This window comes from Oncorhynchus kisutch, linkage group LG21, assembly GCF_002021735.2.
Source record: "Oncorhynchus kisutch isolate 150728-3 linkage group LG21, Okis_V2, whole genome shotgun sequence".
Classification (NCBI taxonomy): Eukaryota; Metazoa; Chordata; class Actinopteri; order Salmoniformes; family Salmonidae; genus Oncorhynchus; species Oncorhynchus kisutch.
Window position 1 is genome coordinate 21,695,877 of NC_034194.2, and position 26,027 is coordinate 21,721,903.

General features: G+C 41.7%; 1 long non-coding RNA gene across 2 annotated transcripts; it reads right to left on the bottom strand.

Moving 5' to 3' along the window:
* Window positions 1-14,167: 14,167 nt before the first annotated feature.
* LOC109866109 (uncharacterized) lies at window positions 14,168-18,275 on the bottom strand. 2 transcript variants are annotated; one of them, XR_002251656.2, is made up of 5 exons: window positions 18,225-18,275; window positions 17,782-17,812; window positions 17,531-17,650; window positions 17,377-17,442; window positions 14,168-14,208 (listed from the first exon to the last, which is right to left on the bottom strand). It is a non-coding gene; the product is annotated as an uncharacterized LOC109866109 (long non-coding RNA). The 2 variants fall into 2 exon arrangements; XR_002251657.2 differs by lacking the exon at window positions 14,168-14,208 and adding an exon at window positions 14,555-14,595.
* Window positions 18,276-26,027: the final 7,752 nt, after the last annotated feature.

Here is a 26,027-nt window from a genome sequence, read left to right on the forward strand (position 1 = left end):
CGCCGGCGCAGGATATCCTGGCCCGAGGAGATGCACTGGCTGTCTGGAGAGCAGGGCTGGCACTATCCGCCCTGGCTGGATCCTCACCTTAGCCGGCAGATGCGGGGAGCCGGGATGTAGCGCACCGGGCTAAGCACGCGTACTGGGGACACCATGCGCTCCACCGCATAACACAGTGCCTGACCAGTACGACGCCCTCTCTCTCCACGGTAAGCACGGGGAGTTGGTGCAGGTCTCCTACCGGACTTCGCCACACTCCCTGTGTGCCCCCCCAATACATTTTTGGGGCTGCCTCTCGGACTTCCAGCCGCGCTGCATTGCTGCCTCCTCATACCAGTACCAAATAATAAAATAACAGAACTATGGTCAGAACGTGACACAGGCTCGAGGTCAGGGCAGGCAGAATGGTCAGGCAGGCGGGAATGGAGTCCAGAAAACAGGCAAGGGTCAAAACCGGGAGGACTAGAAAAAAGAGAATAGAAAAGGAGTACGGGAAAACACGCTGGTTGACTTGAAAACATACAAGATGAACTGGCACAGAGAGACAGGAAACACAGGGATAAATACCAGGGAAATTAAGCGACACCTGGAGTGGGTGGAGACAATCACAAGGACAGGTGAAACAGATCAGGGTGTGACAGCATCTGCATTCATCAACTGTTGTGTGGTTATCCTTAAATACATTTACAGACTTGCCCAGAGAGAAATGTTAATGTTGTCAATTGTGTATTCTAGATAATATTCTATTTGAAAAAAATCACCAAAATTGCATTTGACCTACTTCTTTAGTATTTTACAGATAGAAAAATGAAAAAGTATTAATCCACAATCTGATCTGGACAAATCCAGTCCTTGCGGGTCTTAGCATAAATATTTTGTTGACTTCATCCAGTGTTCAGAACAAAGTAGTTGTGCTATATACAAATATATGCATATTTAACAAGCTATTTAATGAAAATTCTGAATGTGGACAAGATCAAGACAAAGGACGCATGTTAGAACCAGGTATAATTGGGGTGAGAGAGAGAGACAAAGAGAGAGAGAACTGAGTACTGAGTTATGGAGATGGTACATGTAGTTTGAATTTGCTCCCTCTCTCTACATGAGGCCATGTAGGCTTGTTGTCAAGATGGGTCTTCTTTGGTGCACTAAAACTACTACAGCTGTGAGACAGCAATGTTGAACTGTTACCCAGTCTTATGAGTCACAGAGGGGGAGGAATGTTTAAAAGCCAGCAGATAGGAGTAGTGTGACTAATGTGAAGAAAACAAGAACATTACATTTTGAGGATTGAGAGCAGCAGTTCTTGAGAGAAGAAGATCCACTTACGGATGTCACAGAAGACAAATGTTGACCATGGTGACTCTCCTTGTCACTTTCTGACCTTAGTTCCTTTATTATGTATTTGTGTTAGTTTGGTCAGGGCGTGAGTTGGGGTGGGTAGTCTATGTTCTTTTTTATATGTTGTGTTTAGGTGTTTGGCCTGGTATGGTTCTCAATCAGAGGCAGGTGTCGTTCGTTGTCTCTGATTGAGAATCATAGTTAGGAAGCCTGTTTTACCCTTTTTAGTTGTGGGTGATTGTTTTCTGTGTCTTCACCATACAGAACTGTTTCGTTTTCGTTTCTGTCTTTCTCCTTGTTATTTTGTTTTTGGTGTTCAATGTTAATAAATTATCAACATGGACACGTACCACGCTGCATATTGGTCCGATCCTTCATACTCCTCGTCAGAGGAAGACGAAAACCGTTACACTCCTTGGTAACAGCTAAACAAAAGTGTAGTTTGTTTGTTGTGTGTTTATACAGCTTCATCCAGGTGTACTGTACAAATACTGAGTATTTGTCTAGACTCTAGAGATGGCATAATGAAGGACCAATAAGAACTGTGGAGGTTTTAGAGATGTATTAAGTACATTCAATTCAATTAACATGTTGAACATATTGAATATGATGAATACATTAGCATTTTGGTTCAGTAAACCGCATGTGATAGGTCACTTTTGTCTGGACCTGGAAACTTTAAGCTTTACTTCTGTGTGGGAGTGGGATAACATAGTCTTGTGGCGAGCAGACTATCTGTGTTCAAACTTTGTCAGTCTCAAATGCAACACCTCTGCCATGATCTTCTGGCCAATGTGCGTAAAAAGGGGAGGGAGGCAAATCCAGACCCATTGTGGAGAAGAAACATCAGTTTGGCCAGAGCGATGTGGATGGTGTGGTGGAATTATTGTAATCAAAATGAGAAACTTTTAGATTTCTTCAAAACAATCAAACTTTATTATTCAATTAGTGCAGTAATGGAGCTGGTCGGTAATCACCCCTGGAGGTGATCACTGAGAACTCAACCTGCTGGTTTGAGCCACAGCATTTTATAGCAAAGTCCATCCTACTTCAGTCTACATGACAAAAAAAACTGATGTATGGAATGGGTCACAAGGTCAAGAGTTGTATGAAATATACTTATAATTCACAGCAGACAGTATCTGCTGTAAACCCCCCCCCAGCCATCTCCCCCTTGTACCCCAGTACAGAAACATTAACTCGTGCTCTGGAATGCGTTATCACCCAAAGATATCGTAAATCTCCTGTCCATGTTAAATCTCCCAGAGGCCCACTTTCAGTTCACACAGACACAATAGAGTTATAAGAACCCTCTATTATGTGGCAGAAAACAACCATTTGATGCAATTACAGCATTGTAATATAATCTTGCAATGTTGCTCTCACAACGGGTAGGCAAGCAAACAGACTTTCCAAAGAGTGTAGCAACCTGTCACATTACATAACAGAAAAGTTCAAACTAACCAGATTTAAAACACCTCATAGACCACTTGTCAATTTGTCTCCTTTTGACAGGCTATTGTATGTTTTGGGGGACTTTTTTTCTGCATCCATCTAGCCAACATTTTAGATAAAGAGGGAGGAACTGAGGTAGCTACAATGAATCATGCAATGGTCCTTTAAGATACAGTATGTATGTGGGAGAGCTTCACTACATAGGCCTGGCCGATGTATAGTTAGTTACAGCTTCTACCACTCTGTGCCAGACAGTAAAATCTTGAGACCGGCCACCTTTTAACCCTGAGATAGTGTCCTATTTCCTTATATAGAGAAGTGTCCTTTATGGATACATTATGAATTAAGTGTTTGTGATTTCTCCTTGCAGTTGGCCTGAGGAACCAAATGCACAAACATACAAATTCTCAGTAAATTCGTGAAGTGTCATCACATGGCGCACTTCAACAGAGTTTACTTTGAGTTAATGGGATGCGAAGGTAAACTCATTGCTCTTTCCTGGGATTGATATTTTGCCAAATGTTTCAACAGCAAATCAGGAGACAGATGATGGAGGATTCCTGAAGGAAGCATCTGGCCCTGTTGAGGAAACACCAGCTTCTACAGAACATGCATGGCTTGTGTGAGAACACAACACTAGCGTGGTAGGCCAGCGGCTGCTGTGGAGAGGTTCTAGGAAATCTTTCCAGACCAGCCAAGGTTACCAGACCAGCCAAGGTTACTGAACATCAACAGCTTCACTCTCATAATTCATCATGGTCTGGAGGGGATCCAAAAACCCTAAGCTCGTTTTGGTTATGAAAATTCACTTAAATTAATTGATGGTCAAGTTGATTATAGACTTTAGTAATATGGAAGGAATTATAACTACTGTATGCATCATGACTACCAATACGTCAATCTCAACAAAATCAAGAGCTTGACAGAGGCTAACAGGGATTTTTTTTCCTTTACTCTCATTAGACTGAAACTTTACCAGTTAAAAGTATGCATAAATACAAGATATTATTGTTTTACAAGTTCAATTTATTAAAACAATTGAATATGCAAATGTGGCAAACCGTCCTTAAATATGTGCTAATTTGCATATTTTGAGAATCTGTTTATCCAAACATTTCTTCAAGGCAGAATTATTTTTGTTTTGTTGTGATAAGACACTCAATGGTCAGACTTTACAGATTTGTTTATCAAAATATTGTAATTTCATGGAATTATATATTTTTTAAACACTATTAACCTGTTGAGTGTAGGGGGCAGTATGTTGATGTTTGGATGAAAAACATACCCAAATGAAACTGCCTATTTCTCAGGCCCAGAATCTAGAATATGCATATAATTGTCAGATTAGGATAGAAAAACTCTAAAGTTTCAAAAACGGTCAAAATATTGTCTGTGACTATAACAGAACTGATATTGCAGGCGAAAACCTGAGGAAAATCCAACCCGGCAGTGCTGTTTTTCCTGAAAGCTCTCTGTTCCATTGCCTGCCTTCTTTTGGGCAAATTCTCATATCACTTTGCTCAATTTGTCACATACAAGGATTTTGTATGGCTGTTGAAATGTGCAGAACATTAAATCAGCTATGCCTGGCCCATATGTAAGGCCCTCTGAGTTGTTGTTGGTGACGCTTTACTTTCTTGACTGTGTCATGGGACCTGCGCCTACGCTTGGCATACTCTGTTGAAGCAGCATCAGCTCTCACAACTCCTCTCTGATTGCACCAGTGTCACCAAAGTGCTGTCAAGACACAATTTGTTCATCAGATTTGTTATAGCAGTTGCTCCCTCACTGAACATAGCTACTGCCATACTGGCTGCTCCGTCAATGCAGCTTTTGTCCAAGAAGACAGTTTTGGGGCATCGTGACCATACTACAGAGTTCAGACATTCATTTTCATTCTGGGTGCTAGATTATTTTGAGGACATTATCATTTGACATCCTATGATATACAGGTACCATTTTCTGTGCAACCTCTCTATTAAAAAATATATGGCCTCCAAGGTTTTTGTGACAGGGTGGATCTTTACAATTTTCTATGGCTCCCTGGTACCAGCACCAATGCACAATACTGTATTATTGACTGTACGTTTGTTTATTCCGTGTGTAACTCTGTGTTGTTGTATGTGTCGAACTGCTGTGCTTTATCTTGGCCAGGTTGCAGTTCTAAATGAGAACTTAGTCTATATCTGCATTCTCATCCTCCATCAGTAACTCTGCTATGTCTGGGTCTATATCTGTATCCTCCTTCAGTAACTCTTATGTCTGGGTCTATATCTGTATCTTCATCCTCCTTCAGTAACTGTTATGTCTGGGTCTATATCTATATCCTCATCCTCCATCAGCAACTCTTATGTCTGGGTCTATATCTGTATCCTCATCCTCCATCAGCAACTCTGCTATGTCTGGGTCTATATCTGCATCCTCATCCTCCATCAGCAACTCTGTTATGTCTGGGTCTATATCTGTATCCTCATCCTCCATCAGCAACTCTGTTATGTCTGGGTCTATATCTGCATCCTCATCCTCCTTCAGTAACTCTGCTATGTCTGGGTCTATATCTGTATCCTCATCCTCCATCAGTAACTCTGCTATGTCTGGGTCTATATCTGTATCCTCCTTCAGTAACTCTGTTATGTCTGGGTCTATATCTGTATCCTCATCCTCCTTCAGTAACTCTGTTATGTCTGGGTCTGTATCTGTATCCTCATCCTCCTTCAGTAACTCTGTTATGTCTGGTTCTATATCTGTATCCTCATCCTCCATCAGCAACTCTGCTATGTCTGGGTCTATATCTGTATCCTCATCCTCCATCAGCAACTCTGCTATGTCTGGGTCTATATCTAAATCCTCATCCTCCATCAGCAACTCTGCTATGTCTGGGTCTATATCTGTATCCTCATCCTTCATCAGCAACTCTGCTATGTCTGGGTCTATATCTGCATCCTCATCCTCCATCAGCAACTCTGTTATGTCTGGGTCTATATCTGTATCCTCATCCTCCATCAGCAACTCTGTTATGTCTGGGTCTATATCTGCATCCTCATCCTCCTTCAGTAACTCTGCTATGTCTGGGTCTATATCTGCATCCTCATCCTCCTTCAGTAACTCTGCTATGTCTGGGTCTATATCTGCATCCTCATCCTCCTTCAGTAACTCTGCTATGTGTGGGTCTATATCTGCTCTTCTAAATTATCTGTGCAGCACTCTGACTGTAGCACTCTCTGAATTTCTGCAACTAAAGTTTGGGGGGGAGGAGTACTCATTATGTCTGTCGACATCACAGACATAACTTCAAGACTACATATCAGCATGTTACCCTATTAGCAAATCACTATGTATTAACTTCATGTAAAGCTAATCTCTCACTAATCACATTAGGCTACAGCCCTATGAAACTTCAGGCCTGTGTGACAGTCTCATGGTATAGATATGTTTTCCTATCACTCTGTTTTGTGTTTTGTTAACTTTGAATACATTTGCTAGAGCAACAAAATTATTATATAAGGCTATTTCCTTGCCTGCCGAACCCCCCCCCCCCCCCCCCCCCTTCTATCTTGGGACTGCAAGGCATGGCACACTTCAGAATCATTTTTGGTGACCTATCAAACCCTCTGATGTGTGCCACAGGAAGTATTAGACTCTAGTCAACAATAGTTTTCAACAATAGTTTTCAGAGCCCTCTACTGTTCTTTCTACCCATCCCTCAATCCCCAATCCCATTGCGCTTTTCCCTCTTATGGCTTTTCCTACATGTGTAGGTACAGTAGTAATAATAAAATAATAATAACAATAATAAATCAAAAATGTGTACTCTGTGCGAAAAAGAAAGTTCAAATGTATAAGTTAACATGAGTGCATATCCATAATCACAGTAAACTGTTATAATAATAGAAAATAAATAATTAAAAAATAAATACATGTATAATAGTATAATAAAGAAAAGTATGACTGAATGTGCCTCCATGAAGAATCCTCTCTCCAATAGGTCCCTTCGCCCTCAATAGGACACCCCCAGCACCTCCCCCCCACCCCTCAACCACAAAACACAATAATGACAATAATAATAGAAAATAAAATAGAAAATATATATACCAAGATATATACACATACACACACATGTATAGTACATATTCATAAACATATTCACAGGACACTCAACTTATCTCTTAGCTTTTTTATATATATATGCAGGTGACATTTCCACCTGGATGACAGCACATAATCAGCAAGACGGAGATGCTCGTCATCCGAGGGAATGCCTTCCCATTCTCAGATGTTAGATAATCCAAGATGATCACGCCATTTACATTGAAGCCCTTGTCAGCTCCAGATTTGACTACTTCAACTCACACCCTGCTGGAATCACTGCATTCTCAGATTCCCCTCCACTGATTTGCACCCTGGACGGGCTCCCTATTGCAGCTGTTATGTCATGTTATGCTGTTATGTTCAGGATTCTAATTCTAGCCTACAGGGCCATTAATACCTCTCAGCCTGGATAAAGTGCTGTATTGTTGTTCTTTCTCTGCGATCTACAATTGTGAAATTCTTGAAGTTGTCTTCTCTTTAAGGATTCAGTGGGCAACCACCAAGACTTCGCTGTGTACTGTTGCCTAATTGGTTGAATGAGTTGAGCTGCAAGGGTCATAACTGCAAAGTCCTTTGCTGTTTGTAAATGCTGATTATATAACCACCAATTCAAAAAGCACTTTGATACTGATTTACTTTAATACTAGGAATACACTTCTACCTGTTGCTCTGTGTTTATATTAAAAACATATGTTGTTTGTGCTTTTACTCTAGCAGTGAACAGGTTAGGTAGCAGTTTTGTACTGTATCATATTGCATATAATATACTGTATATGTTACATTTTAGAATATGGTAGATTCCATCATGTAATACGCCATCGATCATAACATGTATTTGTGGTTTCAGCATATACTGTACAAATTGATAACTTTTAAATGAATTAGATTTGCTAAAGGTACATTGATTCTCCCCTGATCCTCTTTATTTTCCCCTGTCCTTATTTCTAAATTTAGTTAAGTGCACAATATGTTGTACTCCCAAATGGTTTATTTCTTGATGACTTGATTGAAACCCCATTAAAACTTGAAACAATGATTTCCCCCAATGCTCTCGTTATTTTAGCTCTGACTTGAGATTTCCGTTATATTGTGTGTGTGGAGGGAAATGGCCATCCTGGCCTGACAATCACATTATAATTTCCAATTAATGTCCTTTGGGTGTTGTCTTTGGCAATGACAAGCAAACCCATTGAAATGTTAGAAGTAACCCTGTCACTCGCTGCCCAGTGCCAAAGACCTTGAGCCTGTAAGCCTGAGTGATTGTGCCATTTCTGGCAATACAAAAAGTGACAATAGTATTTCAATACTTGTTAGTCAACATGCTAAGGGTCAGAAAGTTAATGAAGTAAACCTCTTTCCTCACAAAGTCTCCAGTCACATTCAACTTGGCCAGTTGGATGTGCTTTATTGACTGATGATTGGAGAGGACATTGTGTTTTGTACATATTACACCACATCCTCAAGCATCCCTATGCCAAGGTATTGTTTGCATGGGCATGGAAACCAACCTGTATTGGGGGTGATAAAGATGAAAATAAAATGCTCAACTCAATAAATTTACGTTTCGTACTCATAATATTTACAGATATTTTCCAGGAGCTGACAGGATGATTGAGTCCCCATTGCTTAAAACGTTGACCATTGTTACTGTGCCCCCCCATCAGAATATGTTTTATGTCATATATCCTGCAACTGCATTGACAGAATGTTAACACACTTACAGTAGGGTGTTCAAATGTAAATGATTTATTTTTCAAAAAACAAAAAAAATCACGATCGTGAACAGGAGTAGCAAATCACCGAGCAGTCTCCTGCTAGTCTACCGTCTGTTTATTTATACAGGAAAAAAACAACTCTATGAAGAACAGAGGTTAGTGACTTGGCTCAAAATTGTCTCCATATAAAAGGTTCAAAATACCAGAGCTTTGGAAATGATTCCATGCAGTCTAGATGCATATCTGAGCTTCATTCATCCCTGTGTTTCATTTTGTGACTAAGAAATCAGTAAGGGGACCAATAACAGAATTTGCCCTAATACCGTGTTTGAAGCTAGAACATCAGCCAATTTGAGTCTGGAACCTGCTATTTGCTCTCATGAAGTTATTTTTTTAAATGACAGACCTCAGATCAGCAGCCTAACGTTTCTTGTAAGGATTTTTTAACTACAGTGCCTTGCGAAAGTATTCGGCCCCCTTGAACTTTGCGACCTTTTGCCACATTTCAGGCTTCAAACATAAAGATATAAAACTGTATTTTTTTGTGAAGAATCAACAACAAGTGGGACACAATCATGAAGTTAACGACATTTATTGGATATTTCAAACTTTTTTAACAAATTAAAAACTGAAAAATTGGGCGTGCAAAATTATTCAGCCCCCTTAAGTTAATACTTTGTAGCGCCACCTTTTGCTGCGATTACAGCTGTAAGTCGCTTGGGGTATGTCTCTATCGGTTTTGCACATCGAGAGACTGAAATTTTTTCCCATTCCTCCTTGCAAAACAGCTCGAGCTCAGTGAGGTTGGATGGAGAGCATTTGTGAACAGCAGTTTTCAGTTCTCTCCACAGATTCTCGATTGGATTCAGGTCTGGACTTTGACTTGGCCATTCTAACACCTGGATATGTTTATTTTTGAACCATTCCATTGTAGATTTTGCTTCATGTTTTGGATCATTGTCTTGTTGGAAGACAAATCTCCATCCCAGTCTCAGGTCTTTTGCAGACTCCATCAGGTTTTCTTCCAGAATGGTCCTGTATTTGGCTCCATCCATCTTCCCATCAATTTTAACCATCTTCCCTGTCCCTGCTGAAGAAAAGCAGGCCCAAACCATGATGCTGCCACCACCATGTTTGACAGTGGGGATGGTGTGTTCAGGGTGATGAGCTGTGTTGCTTTTACGCCAAACATAACGTTTTGCATTGTTGCCAAAAAGTTCAATTTTGGTTTCATCTGACCAGAGCACCTTCCTCCACATGTTTGGTGTCTCTCACAGGTGGCTTGTGGCAAACTTTAAACAACACTTTTTATGGATATCTTTAAGAAATGGCTTTCTTCTTGCCACTCTTCCATAAAGGCCAGATTTGGGCAATATACGACTGATTGTTGTCCTCCCACCTCAGCTGTAGATCTCTGCAGTTCATCCAGAGTGATCATGGGCCTCTTGGCTGCATCTCTGATCAGTCTTCTCCTTGTATGAGCTGAAAGTTTAGAGAGGGACGGCCAGGTCTTGGTAGATTTGCAGTGGTCTGATACTCCTTCCATTTCAATATTATCGCTTGCACAGTGCTCCTTGGGATGTTTAAAGCTTGGGAAATCTTTTTGTATCCAAATCCGGCTTTAAACTTCTTCACAACAGTATCTCGGACCTGCCTGGTGTGTTCCTTGTTCTTCATGATGCTCTCTGCGCTTTTAACGGACCTCTGAGACTATCACAGTGCAGGTGCATTTATACGGAGACTTGATTACACACAGGTGGATTGTATTTATCATCATTAGTCATTTAGGTCAACATTGGATCATTCAGAGATCCTCACTGAACTTCTGGAGAGAGTTGCTGCACTGAAAGTAAAGGGGCTGAATAATTTAGCACGCCCAATTTTTCAGTTTTTGATTTGTTAAAAAAGTTTGAAATATCCAATAAATGTCGTTCCACTTCATGATTGTGTCCCACATGTTGTTGATTCTTCACAAAAAATACAGTTTTATATCTTTATGTTTGAAGCCTGAAATGTGGCAAAAGGTCGCAAAGTTCAAGGGGGCCAAATACCTTCGCAAGGCACTGTACAACTTCACTGGAGCGATTATGGTTGAATTCCTGATACCGCTGTTTCCATGCTGCCTCCTTGAGATTGTGAGAATAGCCCATAAATGGATACGTGGATACTGTGGCAGGCAGAATTTGCTCTGTCTTCCATGTAAATGCCAAAAGAGCACTTCATTTATGCCCTCCCCTACCTCCAATTATAAATAATCAATTATGGTCTTTGATGTTAAGGTCATAACAACTCCAACTCACCCTTACTTACTACACTGCTCAGTGAGTTTCTGACATATTGTGTGTTTCATTGGACATACGGTACACTACACAGTACATTCACATATGAATTCTTACATGCAATGAGGTAATAATGGCATGACATTAGAAACAGCTGCAGACACTCCTCAAGTCACATACGCACATCATTAGCGTTGACACTATGTTCTTCTAGAGAGAGAGAGTGTGCGTGTGAGAGAGAGACGGTAGAATGAGCTCTTGTAAACATTCATGAGAAGTTACATCCACTATTTATTTATTTATTTTAATTTTGAAACAGGAAATTCCTTCCTTTGCTTCTCAGGGCCGTTGCCACACTCACAATCAGCCACAGTCAATCAGAATCTGTTATATCACTGCAGTCCATCCAGCTTCTCTGAATTTAATCTGTCTCTGTTGGCTTCAGTGATTTGGTTCAGGGTATGAAAGGCCTAACCATGAAAATAGCAATGAGGAGTCATCTGTTCTAACACCACAGCCAATGACATGGTGAACCTGCACTATAGGGCCAGGATTTGTTTCCTGACCATGTGACCTGAGCAGACAAAACTCTTGCTCTAGTCCCTATATCTACAGCACCAAGCAGTAATTTCATGCTGATCTAATGTTATCCTGAGTGCAATTATAGTTTTACATGGAATTACTATGCTCATTAAACACTGAAGTTTCCAGTAAGTTCCTCAATCCCCACAATAACACATGGTGGCACTCTTGTTAGGAAATCCAAATGTAGGGCTTCCAATTGGCTCATTCATCAGCTCTCCCTTGTAACTATTCACCAGCTGTCACGCCCTGACCGTAGAGATCCTTTTATTCTCTATGTTTGTTTGGTCAGGGTGTGACTCGGGTGAGAAAGTCTATGCTTTCTGGTTCTTTGTTTTTGGCTGTTTTTTGCTCACGGTAGGGAGCGTGGTACTGGTGAGGCACCGTGTTATGCGGTGAAGCGCATGGTGTCTCCAGTGCACGTTCACAGCCCGGTGCGCTATATTCCAGCTCCCTGCATTGGATGGGCTAGAGTGGGCATCTAGCCAGGACAGATGGTGCCAGCTCAGCGCTCCTGGCCTCCAGTGCGTCTCTTCGGCCCAGGATATCCTGCGCCGGCTCTGTGCACTGTGTCTCCAGTGCGTCTGCACAGCCCAGTGCGTCCTGTGCTAGCACCCCGCATTTGCCGGGCAAAAGTAACCATCCAGCCAGGACGGGTTGGGCCAGCTCTACTCTTGAGACCTCCAGTGCACCTCCACGGCCCAGTGTATCCGGTGCCTACTCCACGCACCAGGCTTCCAGTGCATCTCCCCAGTCCGGTGAGACCTGTTCCAGTTCCACATACAAGTTCTCCATTATGTCTCCCCAGCCTGGTAAGCCCTGTGGCAGCTCCACGCACCAGGCTTCCAGTACGTCTTCTCAGACCGGTGAGACCTGTTCCGGCTCCGGGTCCTGGGTCCCCAGGCCGGGGCCTACAACGAGGGTCCCCAGTCCGAGGCCTGCGACGAGGGTCCCCAGTCCGGGGCCTGCGACGAGGGTCCCAAGTCCGGGGCCTGCGGCGAGGGTCCCTGCACCAGAGGCGCCACCAAAGTGGGGGGAGCCCGAGGTGGAGCGGGGTCTGCGTCCCACACCGGAGCCGCCACCACGATGGATGCCCACCCGGACCCTCCCCTATAGTGTCAGGTTTGTGGCCGGAGTCCGCACTTTTTTTGGGGGGGGGAGTACTGTCACGCTCTGACCGTAGAGATCCTTTTATTGTCTATGTTTGTTTGGTCAGGGTGTAACTCGGGTGGGAAAGTCTACGCTTTCTGGTTCTTTGTTTTTGGCAGGGTATGATTCTCAATCAGGGACAGCTGTCTTTCGTTGTCTCTGATTGGGATTCATACTTAGGCAGCCTTTTTTCCTTTTGTCATTTGTGGGTTGTTGTCTTCATTTAATGCATGTATAGCCTTACAGAGCTTCACGTTTGTTTTGTTGTTTATTGTTTTGTTGGTGACATTTAGAAATAAATTAAAAGGTACGCTCACCACGCTGCACATTGTTCCGGTCATTTTCAAGACGACATTCGTGACACCAGCTCGTGTTCTCAGTCAACTTACCTGGTAAAATAAAAATGAAAGGGCAATATAATATTCCCACATTCTACTCAAAATGTGAACATTCACAATCCCAAATGTGTGTATTGTAAAATTACCTATCTGGCTACTATTAATGTGTATTGTAAAATTACCTATCTGGCTACTATTAATGTGTATTGTAAAATTATCTGTCATGCTACTGTTATTTTCCAAGTCTAAAGGGCAATTGAGGCTTTGCTATCTATCTGCTAAAATCCAGATGCATCTGTGTAAGTAGGCCAGATTGTAACGGCTCTCGTTGGTGGTAGGAAGAGTAGACCAAAGCGCAGCATGGAAAGTGTTCATGATTCTTTTATTCAAAAATAACTCAAACAAAATAACAAAAGCTAAAACAAAAGTGCACAGTTCTGTCAGGCTAAGACACTAAACAGAAAATAAGATCCCACAACCTAATGGTGGGAAAAAGGGCTGCCTAAGTATGATCCCCAATCAGAGACAACGATAGCTGCCTCTGATTGGGATCACAATCAGAGAAACAGAAAACATAGAATTTCCCACCCGAGTCACACCCTGACCTAATATCAAATCAAATCAAATGTATTTATATAGCCCTTCGTACATCAGCTGATATCTCAAAGTGCTGTACAGAAACCCAGCCTAAAACCCCAAACAGCAAGCAATGCAGGTGTAGAAGCACGGTGGCTAGGAAAAACTCCCTAGAAAGGCCAAAACATAGGAAGAAACCTAGAGAGGAACCAGGCTATGTGGGGTGGCCAGTCCTCTTCTGGCTGTGCCGGGTGGAGATTATAACAGAACATGGCCAAGATGTTCAAATGTTCATAAATGACCAGCATGGTCGTATAATAATAAGGCAGAACAGTTGAAACTGGAGCAGCAGCACAGTCAGATGGACTGGGGACAGCAAGGAGTCATCATGTCAGGTAGTCCTGGGGCATGGTCCTAGGGCTCAGGTCCTCCGAGAGAGAGAAAAAAAAGAAGAGAGAATTAGAGAGAGCATATGTGGGGTGGCCAGTCCTCTTCTGGCTGTGCCAGGTGGAGATTAAAACAGAACATGGCCAAGATGTTCAAATGTTCATAAATGATCAGCATGTTCGAATAATAAGAAGGCAGAACAGTTGAAACTGGAGCAGCAGCACGGCCAGGTGGACTGGGGACAGCAAGGAGTCATCATGTCAGGTAATCCTGGGGCATGGTCCTAGGGCTCAGGTCCTCCAAGAGAGAGAAGGAGAGAATTAGAGAACGCACACTTAGATTCACATAGGACACCGAATAGGACAGGAGAAGTACTCCAGATATAACAAACTGACCCTAGCCCCCCGACACATAAACTACTGCAGCATAAATACTGTAGGCTGAGACAGGAGGGGTCAGGAGACACTGTGGACCCATCCGAGGACACCCCCGGACAGGGCCAAACAGGAAGGATATAACCCCACAAACTTTGCCAAAGCACAACCCCCACACCACTAGAGGGATATCTTCAACCACCAACTTACCATCCTGAGACAGGACCACATCAGTGAATCAACCCACTCAGGTGACGCACCCCTTCCAGGGACGGCATGAGAGGGCCCCAGTACGCCAGTGACTCAGCCCCTGTAATAGGGTTAGAGGCAGAGAATCCCAGTGGAAAGAGGGGAACCGGCCAGGCAGAGACAGCAAGGGCGGTTCGTTTCTCCAGAGCCTTTCCGTTCACTTTCTCACTCCTGGGCCAGACTACACTCAATCATATGACCCACTGAAGAGATGAGTCTTCAGTAAAGACTTAAAGGTTGAGACCGAGTTTGCGTCTCTGACATGGGTAGGCAGACCGTTCCATAAAAATGGAGCTCTATAGGAGAAAGCCCTGCCTCCAGCTGTTTGCTTAGAAATTCTAGGGACAATTAGGAGGCCTGCGTCTTGTGACCGTAGCGTACGTGTAGGTATATACGGCAGAACCAAATCAGAGAGATAGGTAGGAGCAAGCCCATGTAATGCTTTGTAGGTTAGCAGTAAAACCTTGAAATCAGCCCTTGCTTTGACAGGAAGCCAGTGTAGAGAGGCTAGCACTGGAGTAATATGATCACATTTTTTGGTTCTAGTCAGGATTCTAGCAGCCGTATTTAGCACCAACTGAAGTTTATTTAGTGCTTTATCCGGGTAGCTGGAAAGTAGAGCATTGCAGTAGTCTAACCTAGAAGTGACAAAAGCATGGATTAATTTTTCTGCATCATTTTTGGACAGAAAGTTTCTGATTTTTGCAATGTTACGTAGATGGAAAAAAGCTGTCCTTGAAATGGTCTTGATATGTTCTTCAAAAGAGAGATCAGGGTCCAGAGTAATGCCGAGGTCCTTCACAGTTTTATTTGAGACGACTGTACAACCATTAAGATTAATTGTCAGATTCAACAGAAGATCTCTTTGTTTCTTGGGACCTAGAACAAGCATCTCTGTTTTGTCTGAGTTTAAAAGTAGAAAGTTTGCAGCCATCCACTTCCTTATGTCTGAAACACATGCTTCTAGCAAGGGCAATTTTGGGGCTTCACCATGTTTCATTGAAATGTACAGCTGTGTGTCATCCGCATAGCAGTGAAAGTTAACATTATGTTTTCGAATAACATCCCCAAGAGGTAAAATATATAGTGAAAACAATAGTGGTCCTAAAACGGAACCTTGAGGAACACCGAAATTTACAGTTGATTTGTCAGAGGACAAACCATTCACAGAGACAAACTGATATCTTTCCGACAGATAAGATCTAAACCAGGCCAGAACTTGTCCGTGTAGACCAATTTGGGTTTCCAATCTCTCCAAAAGAATGTGGTGATCGATGGTATCAAAAGCAGCACTAAGGTCTAGGAGCACGAGGACAGATGCAGAGCCTCGGTCCGATGCCATTAAAATGTCATTTACCACCTTCACAAGTGCCGTCTCAGTGCTATGATGGGGTCTAAAACCAGACTGAAGCATTTCGTATACATTGTTTGTCTTCAGGAAGGCAGTAAATTGCTGCGCAACAGCCTTTTCAAAACATTTTGAGAGGAATGGAAGATTCGATATAGGCCGATAGTTTTTTATATTTTCTGGATCAAGGTTTGGCTTTTTCAAGAGAGGCTTTATTACTGCCACTTTTAGTGAGTTTGGTACACATCCGGTGGATAGAGAGCCGTTTATTATGTTCAACATAGGAGGGCCAAGCACAGGAAGCAGCTCTTTCAGTAGTTTAGTTGGAATAGGGTCCAGTATGCAGCTTGAAGGTTTAGAGGCCATGATTATTTTCATCATTGTGTCAAGAGATATATTACTAAAACACTTGAGCGTCTCTCTTGATCCTAGGTCCTGGGAGAGTTGTGCAGACTCAGGACAACTGAGCTTTGAAGGAATACGCAGATTTAAAGAGGAGTAATTTGCTTTCTAATAATCATAATCTTTTCCTCAAAGAAGTTCATGAATTTATCACTGCTAAAGTGAAAGTCATCCTCTCTTGGGGAATGCTGCTTTTTAGTTAGCTTTGCGACAGTATCAAAAAGGAATTTCGGATTGTTCTTATTTTCCTCAATTAAGTTTGAAAAATAGGATGATCGAGCAGCAGTAAGGGCTCTTCGGTACTGCACGGTACTGTCTTTCCAAGCTAGTCGGAAGACTTCCAGTTTGGTGTGGCACCATTTCCGTTCCAATTTTCTGGAAGCTTGCTTCAGAGCTCGGGTATTTTCTGTGTACCAGGGAGCTAGTTTCTTATGAGAAATGTTTTTAGTTTTTAGGGGTGCAACTGCATCTAGGGTATTGCGCAAGGTTAAATGGCCAGGCACCACAGGCTAACATTTTGATTTTGGGATATTTTGCAACTATAACTTCCATACTTTCATAAAATGTACAAATAAATCGGCAATAATGTATATAAATACGCTTTACCCAACTTTGTCAACTACACCTACCATAAATGTCGTTCTTGACAGCATGTTTCATGTAGAACTTCAACCGCTTTTTAAAACTCTCCATGTTGAGTCATATGCTCCGGAAAACAAAGTTTTGAATGATATATCGTTAGCTAGCCCATACATGGCTCTATTTTTTGTAGGCATAGTGGTTCGCGCTGAAAGATGAGTAATTCCCTGACATCTGATAGGTTACTGGCATTTAAAGGCCCCCCCCCCCCACAATTGCCTGAACGCGTACGCACTCAATTCTTCATCGCCCTCTTCTGGGATGGCAGGATAACCTTTCAAGTTTAGTTATTTAGTTAGACAGACAGACAGACAGACAGACAGACACATGACACACATATTTCACACACATAAATACACACATATGGCACACACACATTTTACACATGTATGTGTTCACATGTATATTCTGTATTATGTATGTAGTTCTTAGTACTGCCTTAGCGGCTCTTACCATCACAGTCCAGTGGTTGTGTTCATTGATGATGCCAATAATGTACTTGTACATCATTGGATCAATCTGAAATTTAAACAAGCAAGGATACAGTTGCTCGAGTTCAAAATCTGTCAAATATAAGATATAATATTATGAGAATAATCCAACCAACCTTAAGTTTTGATATCTTGCTCCCCAAATGCCAGTAATTTTAAAGGTCATTGTAGAAAGCTTGCTCGGTTGACTGCCTTTAAAAATTCCGCACCAGATGGAACATGTAGGCATTGATGGTCTGACAGTAAAAAAGACAATGAAGTTAAATCTTTAAATGGAAAAACAACTATTTAGGTTTTCCTTATATATTCACAGAAAAATCACACACATGCAGTGTTTACATATACTGTACATGCAACACAGTCTTACCTCACTTTCCAGTTCCCTATTTGGACCAGTTCTGTGGAGATCACGATAAAAGATTTTAAATGGGCCGATTCTAGACAACAGCGCATACAGTTGAAGTTGGAAGTTTACATACACTTAGGTTGGAGTCATTAAAACTTGTTTTAAATCACTCCACACATTTTTGGTTAACAAACTATAGTTTTGGCAAATCGGTTAGGATATATACTTTGTGCATGACACAAGTAATCCTTACAAAATTAGTTTACAGACAGATTATTTCACTTATAATTAATTGTATCACAATTCCAGTGGGTCAGATGTTTACATACACTAAGTTGACTGTGCCTTTAAACAGCTTGGAATATTCCAGAAAATGATGTCATGGCTTTAGAAGCTTCTGATAGGCTAATTGACATCATTTCAGTCAATTGGAGATGTGCCTGTGGATGTATTTCAAGGCCTACCTTTCAACTCAGTGCCTCTTTGCTTGACATCATGGGAAAATCAAAAGAAATTAGCCAAGACCTCCTTGGGAGCAATTTCCAAACGCCTGAAGGTACCACGTTCATCTGTACAAACAATAGTTTGCAAGTATAAACCCCATGGGACCACGCAACCATCATACCGCTCAGGAAGGAAGCGTGTTCTGTCTCCTAGAGATGAACGTATTTTGGTGCGAGAAGTGCAAATCAATCCCAGAACAACAGCAAAGGACCTTGACCTATATCCACAGTAAAACAAGCCCTATATTGACATAACCTGAAAGGCTGCTCAGCAAGGAAGAAGCCACCACTCCAAAACCAACATAAAATAGCCAGACTACGGTTTGCAACTGCACATGGGGACAAAGATCGTCCTTTTTGGAGAAATGTCCTCTGGTCTGATGAAACAAAAATAGAACTGTTTGGCCATAATGACCATTGTTATGTTTGGAGGAAAAAGGGGGAGGCTTGCAAACTGAAGAGCACCATCCCAACCGTGAAGCACGGGGTTGGCAGCATCATGTTGTGGGGGTGCTTTGCTGCAGGAGGGACTGGTGCACTTCACACAATAGATGGCATCATGAGGAAGTAGAATTATGTGGATATATTGAGGCAACATCTCAAGATATCAGTCAGGAAGTTAAAGCTTGGTCGCAAATGAGTTTTCCAAATGGACAATTGACGCTAAGCATACTTCCAAAGTTGTGGCAAAATGGCTTACGGACAACAAAGTCAAGGTATTGGAGTGGCCATCACAAAGCCCTGACCTCAATCCTATAGAAATTTTGTGGGCAGAATTGAAAAAGCATGTGCGAGCAAGGAGGCCTACAAACCTGACTCAGTTACACCAGCTCTGTCAGGAGGAATGGGCCAACATTCACACAACTTATTGTGGGAAGGCTACCTGAAACGTTTGACCCAAGTTAAACAATTTAAAGGCAATACTACCAAATACTAATTGAGTGTATGTAAACTTCTGACCCACTGGGAATGTGATGAAAGAAATAAAAGCTTTAATAAATCATTCTCTCTGATATTATTCTGACATTTCACATTCTTAAAATAAAGTGGTGATACTAACTGACCCAAGACAGCAAATTTTTTACTAATTGTGAAAAACGAAGTTTAAATGTATTTGGCTAAATTGTATGTAAACTTCTGACTTCAACTGTATACATATGTTCCTCCTCAAGTCTCTGCAACACCTGGAAAATGTACCTGTAGGTGTACTGAGATATATAAATGGATCAACCTGATAAGATTACATACATACATTTGTTTATATCAGTAGCTGCTGCTGCTGCTGGTGTGGTGGCTGAGGAGGTGGAGGCTGCAGGTGTGGTGGCTGTGGAGGCCGCACCTGCTGGTGTGGTGGTTGTGGAGGCTGCACCTGCTGGCGTGGTGGCTGTGGAGGCCGCTGTTGTAGTGGCTGTGGAGGCTGCATCTGCTGGTGTGGTGGTTCTGGAGGCTGCTGCCTTTATTTTATGAGGGATCTGAGGAGTCTCCTCTACATGAGGCCTCAGGTGATCCATGCTTATTTTAGGGAAGATAACCCCCTTGTCATCTTCCACGTCCACACTTTTGCTTTTGAGACCTCGAATCGTACATTGGCCGAGATAGTTGTGATCTAGTTCGCCCCCTTTCCTCTGCTGGTTGCGGATATTTACCTGCCACACTCTGTCAGTCTGGAGAACCTCATTGAGCTTCAGCATATCTTCTGTTAAGTCTTCCACTGCTAAGACCTCCTCGGCACTGATGTCAATCTATAACATATATTTCTGATATTAATTTAAACTTACAAAGATACAGTCTACACTTCTCAAATCAATTAGAATGTAAAATGATGTACACCAACCCTGTAATTTTCTGGAACCTCTGACGGGTAGCGAGCCTCTCTACCGAACATCAGGTCGAAGGGGGAGTATATTGTTGTCAATTGATTCTTGGTTCTTAAACCAAACATTACGCCATCAAGGTGCCTGTCCCACTATTTTGGTGTTTGGCCCACTAATTTATAGATGGCTCTGAAAATAGTTATTCTTAGAATGTGAACGTTTTTAGAACATTACAATTGATGAACTCAAAACCACCACGGCCTGTTAAATAATATTATAACATCAGTCTATAGATGTTACTTATACCTCTGTTTTCACCCGTTCATCCTTTCTACCAATCCATTCATCTGGGGATGGTACGTTGAGCAGAGACTTCTTCAGATCGCCAGAGCCTTGCAGACATTGTAGTTTATCTTTTTTTTATAAAAGGGGATTTTTTTTAGAAAGCTGAAGACATTTAAACCAATATTTAAGTTGAGTAACACAGTTACTATTTACCTCATTGACAAACTCCTTCCCTTGGTCTGTGAGTATATGTTTTGGTGCCTCAAACTGATAGAAAAATTTGATTATGCAGTCTGTGACCTCCTTAACAGACTTTGTGCGGAGGGGGTATGCCTGTGGCCATTTAGTGAGGTGGTCAATCATAACACAGATGTACTGGTGTCCGCTGTCTGTCTGTGTCAGTTTGCCGATAAGTTTGCCAAGTAGTTCAAATGACTGCGTGACCTTGAGGAAACATTGAACACACTTTACATTAGGTGTGTATATATCAACACCTGTAGTAACAACACTGTAGATGGAATTGCTATGTAATTAACCTATCTGTTAGGTTAGGGTCACCTACATCACATGTGCTAAGACACACACAAACTTACACACACAGAGAAACAACTGGCTTTAGTGGCCCTCTCCAGGCAACCAGGGCAATAAATCAGAAGAGTGACAAAATATTTTTTTGATTGCATCTCTTGTTTTTTTGTCCACAAGGAGTCCCAATGCTGGTGCATGGAACTCAACAAAGATGTTGGCCTCCTCAGCACACCAGACTACCTTTGTCCGAAAGGCACGGGAGGTGTCTTTGTACCTGCTGTGGTATAGCTCTCCAGCTTTGAGGTAAATACAAAAGTATTCAGTGGATACATTATTAAACATGATAAAAGTGTTCATTAAGAATACTTGGAACAATTGAGCAAAATGTAATTTGTTCCACTCATTAATTGTATTAAAAGTTTGATATAGTAAGACTACAATATTCAACAAGTTGGCCTACTTACTTCAAACCTCTACTGTTGATTCTAAGACAAAATGGCCAAGTTTTCAGCCACTGTCTGAAAGCCTGAGCCATACTACTATATTTGTCACTCCCTGACCGTAGAGATCATTTTATTCTCTATGTTTGTTTGGTATGGGTGTGACTCGGGTGGGAAAGTCTATGCTTTCTGGTTCTTTGTTATTGGCCGGGTATGATTCTCAATCAGGGACAGCTGTCTATCGTTGTCTCTGATTGGGAATCATACTTAGGCAGCCTTTTTTCCTTTTCTCATTTGTGGGTTGTTGTTTTCGTTTAATGCATGTATAGCCTTACGGAGCTTCACATTCGTTTTTGTTGTTTATTGTTTTGTTGGTGACATTTAAAAAAATAAAGGAAAATGTACGCTCACAAGGCTGCACCTTGGTCCGGTCATTTTCAAGACGACGCTTGTGACAATATTTTGATAAAAGGATAATCTATGAAACTATGACATTAGCTAAATCACTCATCCGTTTGGATTTGATAGTCATATGCACAGATGCATTATTAATCCCAATGTTAAATTAAATGATGGCAGTTTAACACAAGTAGATCTTACCTTGATATCACAAAACAGTTTTGTAAACTACAAATTAACACAACAACATCGAATTGACACAAGATTTGCTACTAAAAGGCTGATCTCAGGAAGATTGAGGGCATAGGGTTTAAATGACTAGACTTGGCCTGGTGTCGTAATGGTTTCGAATTGCTATAAGACGATATAATAAATATTATAGTCATGGCGGTAGATAAGATAACGGTTTGATAGTTTCAGACCAATTAATAACGGAATAATCAACAGATAAAGTGTACTTGTAAGTCTCGCCTCACCTTCTACAACAAAATTAATGGCCTTTTTCTGAAAAAGTTTTTTTCCATTCTTGATCAAGCCCACGGGATAGCCACCATTGCTTTTGTAATTTACAAAGTTACTATAGGTTGCAGGATCCATTCTTCTGAAACCATCAGGTTCGAAATTAAATCAATCAACTGTGTTCTAATAATCTGCCAAGTTATGACATTTAAGCAAGTTGTGTAATTTGGATAACATTGCCTAATGTCAGTCTTCAATGAAGCACTTGTTGTTGTTTTACTGATAGGTCAATCGCAAATGAGAAGTATTGCGTAGTGGAGGTAGGCCTGACGTCTTCCATGATATGTTGTGACACTTTTAAAAAATTACAAATAAAAACTCTTCAGTATGAAAGCCATTAACACTAAAATTAAGCACTCTTTCACAAAAAAAGAGGCTTTAGCAACCCACAGAAAGTGTAAATACAAACTTATCATTTCATTCTTAATCATCTGTGATGCTGACAATATACAGTATGTTTTTCATAGCAGTGTAGCCATATCACCTTATAGTCCTAAGACGAATGAGTCTGTATGTATGTGTATGTGGTATATGTTGGATTTGGACAAGCCACAGTGATGGAAAATAAATCGGTTTGTTCTGTCGTTATTGTATATCATGATATTTGTGAGACAAGACAATACCATATGTTATGATTAAGAAGACAAACCAAACCTGTTGTGTCATTTGAGGTTAAATGAATATACAATGCTCTTCTGTCACAAACTTTGAATGTAATAATCTATTAAGTCTAAGGCACACCAAACATATATGCTGTACCTAATCACATTTTCATCCTAGTGCCCAAAGCAATACCGAATCACTGACCAACCCAAATGCAGACGAAAATTACGTAATTATTCAGTCATGTTTTTGGACCAAATGTGAGACGGTGTAGATCGCTAAATCTAAAAGATTGGATTAATGTTGAAATGTCAATCCCTTGTAACCAAGGATTGGTCTGTGAGAGGAGTCGTTTGGCCACAGTTGGACCACAAACTTCTTGTTGTTACTATCTTAATCTTACTATGAGTCTTGTGTGACATAAATTGACAAGATCGCCAGCAGAGTGGAAAAGAACATTGTGGCAAAGGGCATTGTGACATATGCTGTAGTGAGAAAGTAGGAGAATAAGCATGGTTGTACTTGCCAAATTCTGATGATGATCATTTTGTGAATGATTTATCCACATTGTGACGTCTCAAAGATGTCATAATACCGTCTGTATAGGCTAGTAACACATGCAATCTGTGGGTTTTCCTCCTCTGTGACATCATCAGATACATAATCACTATTTACTCACTGCTCCTGATCAGACACGATCAGCCGAAATGTGCCCACTGGCACACAGCAAGATGATGCATGGCAGACAGAAGCAATCCCTGATGACAACAATGCTTACAGATAACCACAACATTCCCAGTAACAAGCCTATGGACCATTTCCAGAATGTCTTAATTTATGGAATATTGCCATCAAACATAGACATTTTTAAGACTTCAGTTACAGGTAACTGTAACGTTGCCTTCACAATAGTCTACTCTATAGTAGAATGGCGCCGGAAAGGATAGCTGATGTTTTACGTGCTTAAATAATAAGTTACGAACAACGCAAAAAATATAATAATAATAAAACAGATGTTTAAACTGTTTTATTTTGTTCGTTTTTTTGCGTTGTTCGTAACTTATTATTTAACTCATTTTGTACATGATGTTGCTGCTACCGTCTCTTATGACCAAAAATAACTTCTGGACATCAGAACAGTGATTACTTACCAGGAACTGGAAGAAGCTTTTTCCATTTAACGAGTCTGACATAAAGGATATACTGCTTTCCCGGGAATGGGCCCAAATCACTGTCTGTCATAGTGGTGGGTGTAGCTGGTGTATGCAGTCAGGCGCAGGAGAGCAGACAATTGGGAGCAACGTAACTTCGCTCAGAATAATGAATGGTGCAAGGTACAATACTACACTTGCCCAAACACTAACACACAAACATCCATTTTTACGCACGGGCGAAAAACAGCACTTGTCGAAATAACCAGTCACCAACATTACCAAACATGACAATAACAATCCCGCACAACACCATGGGTGTCACACCCTTGGGGTTCTCTATGGTGCAGTAGGTCAGAGTGTGACTAGGGGGTGTTCAAGTACTATATTTCTATGTTGGTGTGAGTATGGTTCCCAATTGGAGGCAGCTGATTATCGTTGCCTCTAATTGGATATCATACTTAATGTGGTCCTTTTCCCACCTGCGTTTGTGGGATATTGTTTTGTTTTCAGTTAGTGTCTTAGTGTGCTCTGTACTGTACGTTCGTTGATTCTTTGTTGTTTTTTGTTAAATTTCACTTAGTAATAAAATATGTGGGACTCTATGCGCAATACGCCTTGGTCCGCTCCTTTTGACGGATGTGACAATGGGGGAAACAGAGGGTTAAATACATCAACAATAATTAGGGGAATGAAAAACAGTAGAAACAAAGACAAAACAAATGGAAAATGAAAAGTGGATTGGCGATGGCTAGTAGACCGGCAATGTTAAATGTGCAACCAGAAGGGGAAAAAACTCTAGACCACCTTTACTCCATACACAGAGATACGTACAGAACCTCGCACTCCATTTGGCAAATCTTACCATAATTCTATCCTCCTGATTCCGGTTTACAAGCAAAAATTAAAGCAGGAAGTACAAGTGACTAGATCAAGCACTGAGCTTAAGGGTAGAGCTGCCGCTTTCAAGGAGCGGGACTCTAACCTGGAAGCTTATAGCAAATTCCACTGTGCCCTCCGACAAACCATCAAACAGGCAAAGCATCAATACAGAACTAAGATTGAATCGTACTACACCGGCTTCGACGCTTGTTGTTGTGGATTGGCTTGCAAACTAGTACAGACTACAAAAAGGCAAGCACAGCCGAGAGCTGCCCAGTGACACGAGCCTACCAGACGAGCTAAATTACTTCTATGCTTGCTTCAAGGCACTGAAACATGTATGAGCGCATCAGCTTTTCTGGACAACTGTGTGATCACGCTCTCCGCAGCCGATGTGAGTAAGTACTTTAAACAGGTCAACATTCAGAAGGCCAAACGGATTATCAGGACGTGCACTCCTAGCATGCGCTGACCAACTGGCAAGTGTCTTCACTGACATTTTCAACCTGTCCCTGACTGAGTCTGTAATACCAACATGTTTCAAGCAGACCACCATAGTCCCTGTGCCCAAGAACACTAAGCTAACATGCCTAAACGACTACTGACCCGTAGCACTCATGTCTATATCCATGTAGTGCTTTGAAAGGCTGGTCATTGCTCACATTAACTCCATTATCCCAGAAACCCTAGACCCACTCCAATTCACATACCGACCCAACAGATCCACAGAGGATGTAATCTCTATTGCACTCCACACTGCCCTTTCTCACCTGGACAAACTGGATCCTGGACATCCTGACGGGCCACCCCAGGTGGTAAGGGTAGGTAACACACCCACTACGCTGATCCTCAAAACTGGGACCCCTCAGGGGTGTGTGTTGAGTCCCCTCCTGTACTCCCTGTTCACTCATGACTGCACGGACTGAAATGATGTGTTTTTGGACTATGAGTGCCCCTCATCTCCTACTTTTGAGTTGAAGTGTTGTGCAGGGTCCAGCTGAGGTCCAGTCATACACTACACACACGTCGAACATCTCATTCCAAAATCAAGGGCCTTAATATGGAGTTGGTCCCCCATGTGATGCCAGCATCCACTCTTCTGGGAAGGCTTTCCACTAGATGTTGGAACATTTCTGCAGGGAC